This window comes from Oryctolagus cuniculus, chromosome 15 (genome assembly GCF_964237555.1).
Source record: "Oryctolagus cuniculus chromosome 15, mOryCun1.1, whole genome shotgun sequence".
NCBI classification, from domain to species: Eukaryota; Metazoa; Chordata; class Mammalia; order Lagomorpha; family Leporidae; genus Oryctolagus; species Oryctolagus cuniculus.
In genome coordinates, this window is record NC_091446.1 from 20,998,528 (window position 1) to 21,005,454 (window position 6,927).

At 45.7% G+C, this 6,927-nt stretch overlaps 1 pseudogene; it reads right to left on the reverse strand.

The window, feature by feature from the left end:
* Window positions 1–3,800: 3,800 nt before the first annotated feature.
* LOC138845450 (developmental pluripotency-associated protein 4 pseudogene) lies at window positions 3,801–5,364 on the reverse strand (annotated as a pseudogene).
* Window positions 5,365–6,927: the final 1,563 nt, after the last annotated feature.

The window sequence follows — 6,927 nt, forward strand, 5'->3', positions numbered from 1 at the left end:
GCAACCCAACAAGAAATCCTGTATGCATTAGTAGTCACTTCACATTCCCCCTCCACAGTCCCTGGCAACCACTGATCTACATTATCACTCTGTAGATTTGTCTAATCTGAACATTATATATAAATGGAATAATATGTGATCCATTTCAGTTAATTTTCATGCATGGTGTAAGGAAGGAATTTGTATATGTATATCCAGTAATCTAAGCATTATTTGTTGAAAAGACCATTCATTCCCCCACTGAATTTTCTTGGCACCCTTGTTAAGAATAAATTGGGCATAAATTTAAGGGTTTATTCTAGACTCCCAATTTTATCCCAGTACCCTATGTGTCTATCCTTATGCTATTTTGATTACTGTGGCTCTGCAACAGTGTTGACATCAAGTGGTATTAGTCCTCCTACTTAGTTATTCTTTCTCAAGACTGTTTTGGCTATTTGGGGAAACTCTTGCATTTCATTATGAATATTAGATCCAGCTTTTCCATGTCTAGAAAATAGACTGTGGGAATTTTTGAGAGGGATTGCACTGAATCTGTTGATCACTTTGAGTAGTATTGACGTCTTAGTACAAATTCTTCAATACATGAACGTGGATATCTTTCCATTTAGATCTTTAATTCTTTTCTCTTTTTTTTCTGGTTTTATTTATTTATTTGAAGACAGAGTTACGGGGAGAGGGGGGCAGCGGGGAGAGACCTTCCATCCTCTGGCTCAATTTCCAGATGGCCAAAACAGCCAGAGCTGGGGCGTCCTGCAGCCACGAACCAGGAGTTTCTTCTGGGTCTCCTACATAGGTGCAGGAGCCCAAGTACTTGAACCATCATCCACTGTTTTCCCAGGTTCATTGTCAGGGAGCTGGATCAGAAGTGGAGCAGCCAGGACTTGAACCAATGCCCATATGCGACACTGGTGCTGTAAGTAGTAGCTTTACCAGCTATGCCACAGTGCTGGCCCCAAATAATAAATAAATCCTTTTTAAAAAATAGATTTAATTATTTGTCTCTCTTCCTTCAGAAAGTATTCTGGGAGCACAGGAGGGAGAGGAGGAGTGGGATCTGGAGAAAGAACACATCACATTAGCAGAATCAAGCAGCAGGGAACATTAGTAAATGACCTTGGGTATAACCAGACAACATAGCAGAACACGAGCTTTCTTCCCAAATGATGCATAATCCCTCAGAGAGCAAAGGAAACTCGTTAGTCATGTTAACATGTATGAAATAATTCTGAATGCCAGGATGCACAGTGGCCATTGTTTACTGTCATCATACCTGACACAAAGTGTCGCTCCCCCTCTTCATGGAGGAACGACACAGGACCCTGCGCTGTTCTTTCGTCTGCTCGGCCCTCCCCAGGTTTGCTGCTGGTTCTTCCCGGGTTGGCTACTATCCCTTCCACCTCCGTGGAAGGGCAGTTCCCCCTGGCCGCATTCCCCACTTCCGCAGGGGAGCGGCACACCACCGGCCGGCTCTCTTGGGGGCTGCACAGGTGTTCCCCTTAGATGTTCCCCTTAGATGTTCCTCTTAGATGTTCCTCTTAGATGTTCCTGGTGCATGCCGTCTCTCTCCTCCTTTATAGTCCTCCTCCGCCAATCCCAACTCGGCTGCCCACACGCCGAGTACGCTGCTCTCCTCCAATCAGGAGCAAGTCCTACAGTTTATTAGTTGAACTGGAGGCAGCTGTGCGGAAGCTGTTTACTTCTCTCCCAGCGCCACACTGTGGGAGAGCAGATGCACAGAATAAGTCTTAATTCCAGTAACTCAGTCCAGTCCGGATCGCTCCCCACAGATCCCCCTTTCTTTTTATTTTTGGCGTTGATACGCGCCTGTCTTCGGTGCCCCGCGGCACACACTCTGCTCTGCTTGCTGGAGTTGCCCACAGGTGCTTACAAGTCCTACCAATCAGGCAAACCAAATCCAGGTCCTCTCTTCGCCATGTTGTGAGGAGGTTTTTAGGCGCTGATGCATGCCTGTGTTCGGTGACCTGCAGCGCATGCTCTGCTCTGCCCGCAGGGGCTTACAAGCCCTAACAATCAGGCAAACCGAATCCAAGCCTTCTCATTGCCGTATTGTGGGGGAGACTTATTAGTGTTGGTTCGTGCCTATCTTTGGTGACCTGCAGCTCATACTCTGGTCTAGCTGCTTGCTGGTGCTTACCGCCTTAATCAGGCAGACCGAATCCAAGCTCTCTCATTGCTGTGTTATGGGGAGGCCTTTTTGATGTTAATTCGTGCCTGTCTTCGGTGACCTGCGGCGCATAAGCTGCTAGCCGCCGCAGGTGCTCATCGCCTCACTTAATCAGGCAGACCGAATCCAAGCTCTCTCATTGCCATGCTGTGGGGAGGCCTTACTTCTCTATTTCTCTATCTCCGGGCATTCCTATTTCTCCCATTCCACTTCTATCTTCCAGCATTCCTATTTCTCTCACTTTACTTCTAAACTTCTATTTCTCTTATCCCTGCGGCTTCCCGGCGGCGCTCGCCCCGAGGCTGCTTCTCGGCACCTCGCCCCGCGGCAGCTTCACGGCTCTGCGCGGCTTCCCGTGCGGCTTCCCGGCGCCTCGCCCCGCCGGCGGGTTCCCGGCTCTGCGCGCACGCTCCGCAGTCTCCACGCACTTTGCGCCCGCACCACGGCCTCGCGCCAGCCCCGCGTTCCCTATCTATTCACGCCCCGTGCTCTCTCTGCACGCGGCGGCTTCCGCGAATGTTTCCACCGCCACCGGCATTCAGTCCAAGTTCCCCGGACTAACCTGGCGAATTTCAACCTGGCGGCCCACGTCTCTGCCTCTGGTTCCAGATCTTTGCCTCTTGCTCCCCGGGGTGACTTGAAGAATTCCAAGGTGGCTTATATCTCCGCCTCGGCCTGCACTCGCGGCTTCATCCTCCCTAACATTTTTCTCTACCCGGTATGTTTCCTTAAGTTTTCTTCCAACAATATTCCTCTCATTTCTCCTGGCCTCTCCCCACAGTCCGTATCCGAGTCCAAGCCTCCTCCAGGTTTCACTTTCGCTTTCAGTCTCCTAGCTTCCCCGCCATAGTCCGCATCCGAGTCTATGCCTAGGCTTTCAATAGCTCCTTCCGGCACCTTTATCGTCCGGCTTTTCCCTAGGCTCTTTGCTAGTCTCTCTCTCCGGTATTTTCCGCTTCTTCCCGTTTCTTCCCTCCTAGGTTTCCTATCCGAGTCACGGCACCATTATGTCGCTCCCCCTCTTCGTGGAGGAACGACACAGGACCCTGCGCTGTTCTTTCGTCTGCTCGGCCCTCCCCGGGTTTGCTGCTGGTTCTTCCCGGGTTGGCTACTATCCCTTCCACCTCCGTGGAAGGGCAGTTCCCCCTGGCCGCATTCCCCACTTCCGCAGGGGAGCGGCACACCGCCGGCCGGCTCTCTTGGGGGCTGCACAGGTGTTCCCCTTAGATGTTCCCCTTAGATGTTCCTCTTAGATGTTCCTCTTAGATGTTCCTGGTGCATGCCGTCTCTCTCCTCCTTTATAGTCCTCCTCCGCCAATCCCAACTCGGCTGCCCACACGCCGAGTACGCTGCTCTCCTCCAATCAGGAGCAAGTCCTACAGTTTATTAGTTGAACTGGAGGCAGCTGTGCGGAAGCTGTTTACTTCTCTCCCAGCGCCACACTGTGGGAGAGCAGATGCACAGAATAAGTCTTAATTCCAGTAACTCAGTCCAGTCCGGATCGCTCCCCACAACAAAGTAGGAAGTTGGCAGGTGAAAGCTAGAAAGAGATCTCTGTCCTGATCCTGACTCGGTTCTTTTGGCTCTTCCTGCCTTTGAGTGATGTCACCACTTGGCCCCTGTCTGTTTTGGGCACGATTGCTCACACAAAGAGAGGGTGAAAGGGCTGAAGGGGATAAACAATCCTGTGAAACAAAACAGAATCTACAAGCTGGATTTAGTTCTCTAATGGAAAGCAGTTGAGTAATGCTGCATGCTAACCCAGACAATATGACACACGATCTCAGTAGGCAGAATTACGGAAGAGGCAACAGGTTGAGCTCGAGAGCCTATATGCTCTCGTGGACTATTTGCTGAATGGACAGGAAACCACTGCTTCAGCTATGAACCTCCGTTGCTGGTGACAGAGAAAAGAACCACAAGATGGGAGACCCCACAGGCCTGTTTGGAGTACACAAACACAAACGGACACAGTCTTGTCTTCCCATGATAGCAGGAAGTGCAGGATGATCTCTGGGTGCTTGATGCTCACAACCATCACAATGGACTCAGAGATGCCCCTGTTGAGGGTGTTGGTGGCCCAAGAGGTACCTTTGCAAAGTTGCTTGTAGTGACGTGACCAGTAGTTCTTGATGAGGTAGGTCTGTGAGGGGATGGGCCTTGAATTTACATCAACATCAGTCATGGCTATGGTTCCGCAGGCTCCCTACTCCTCAAGAACTTAAATGATGTCAAAGAAGGAAGCAGAGCTGTAAATGTCCTTTAAATCCTGATATTCTAGTCCCATTGAAGGCTTTTTGATAAGATTTTATTCCTGTGGACACACTCGAGGCACAGCATATTGTCCTCCAGGTATGGGGGTGGGAAATTACTTGCAGGAAGCAAGAAGAGTGCACTCACTCTTCCTTTTTTCTTCTCAGGAACCCAGGCTTGTCCTGCATGAAACTGCAGCTGAACCCAACCATGTGTGTTTGCAGGGAGACTTTTCCCATGAACCACACACCATCTGTCACCAGAGGCCTCTGGGGGTGTTTCCACTGCCTTCCTCTTCCCAGCACCAGCGACAATTCTGGCCCAAGAGGCCAGCACAGCCTCTGGGGCAGAAGTTGTCACCTCAACTGTATTCACGTCCTCCAGGAGCACAGGTACGCCCTCCTGGAGTGGAGGAGCCACTTCAGGGGGGTCGGTCCCCGCAGAACACACTGTTTTCTTAGCACTTTCCTGGGATGTTTCCTCTTTGCCCACCTTTGATTTTATTTGTAAGGATGTTTTGATCTTGACCTCCTTTGCTGTGTTGGGAATAGCCTGTAAACAAGGCTTCTGGTGTGGGTAAGCATATTCACATAGTCGCTTATACAGATCTATTTTCGGGCCTTTAGTGCTTAACCTCAGCTTTTGACCCCAGGCCCGCAAAATGTCTCTGTGAACCAGGTCGATGGGTGGTAGATCTACAGGTAACGGAGGAATTGGTACCTTCTTCCGAGGTTTTGGGTTGCCATCACACTGTCCCCTTTCCTTAGGACAGGCAACTTTATCATCTTTCATAGATCTTTTTCGTTTGTTCCCCTCCTTTTCTGATGTTCTTGGTAAAGATGTGCTTGGTTGAGTTAAGGCCCACTGTTCTTCTTCCCTCAACATCCTGTGGCGGTTCTCTCCTTGCCTTTAGAATTCTCCATACTTGGAAGACAAATGAAGTTGATAAAAAGAAAGGTCTTTTCACTTCCACGATGGTCCCTAGCCTCTTTAATTATTTTCAACAATGTTTTGTAGTTTTTAGGGCACAAGTCTTGCACCTCCTTGCTCTTACATCAATTAAATATATTATTATTTTTGATGCTATTATATGTGGAGTTATTTTCTTATGGATTGTTCATTGATTGTGTGTGTTGATCTTATATCCTATAACTTTATTGCATCAGTTTATTAGACTGAATTTTTTTCCTGCGTGTATTCTTTAGAATTTTCCATATAGAAGTGTATGTCAAAGAGAGATAGTTTTACTTTTTCCATTCCAATTTGGATACCATTTATTTATTTACTTATTTATTTATATTGCCTAATTGCTGTGACTGGCACTTCCCTTACAATGTTATATAAGACTGGTGTCTTATTACTGGTCTTTGGGAAAACAATTTCAGACTTTTACTACTGAATATCTTTGTAAAATGCACCTCTTTATTTCTATTAACATGTCTTAAAGTATATTTGGCTTATAATAGTCATTCCAGTTTCCTTGTGGTTGCTTTTTACATTGTATATCTTTTACATTCTTTTACTTTCAACCTATTTTTTAAAATTTAAGGTAAATAAATTTCATGTATTTTGCATATATATAAGTTTAGGAACATAGTTATACTTCCCATCCTACCCTCCTTCCTGCCCATGATCCTACGCTTCCTCCACCTTCCTCTCTTATTCCATCTCTTAATTTTTACAATGATCTATATTCAGTTTACTTTATACTCATAAGTTTAATCTTACACTAAGTAAAGAGTTCAAAAAATAGTATGAAGAAAAAAACCCAAAACACTGTTCCTCAACAGTGGAGACAAGGGCTGTAAACAATCACTGAATCTCAAAATGTCAATTTCAGTCATGTACATTGCATTTTTGGTATTTTGTGGCCTCCTGAGTCTTAGTCTAGTGTTTTTCTTCTGCATCTTACCCTTCAGATGAAAGATATTTTTCATATCATCAACATAATTATAGAAGTACAAGGTATTTTTGTGTCTTGTGTGTATTTTAATGGCAAAAACTAGAAAAAAGTTAAATGTGATGGCATAAGTTTTTATAGATAAACATATACAAAGCAATAAAATTTAATCCATCCAATAGAATATACCAATGTATAACTTTGCTTATTGATCAGGAAAATTGTGTTATTGTTGTTTGTCAGTAGATGGAAAAATAGCATGCTTATAATATACTATATGTATTTCTTTTTAAAATTTTTATTTAATTCATACAATTTTCATATATACAGATTTAGGAACATAGTGACACTTCCCACCCTCCCTTCTTCCCTTCCAGGCTCCAACCCTTCCCCTGCCCTTGCATTCCCAATCTTAATTTTTACAAAGATCTATTTTCAGTATAATTAATGATTGTATAGTTAACCCTACTCTCAGGAAAAGAGTTCAACAAATAGTATGAAAAGAAAAAAAAAAAAAGACGCTGTTCCTCAATGGAAGGGACAAAGGCTATAAACAATCATTGAATCTCAAAATGTCTATTTCACT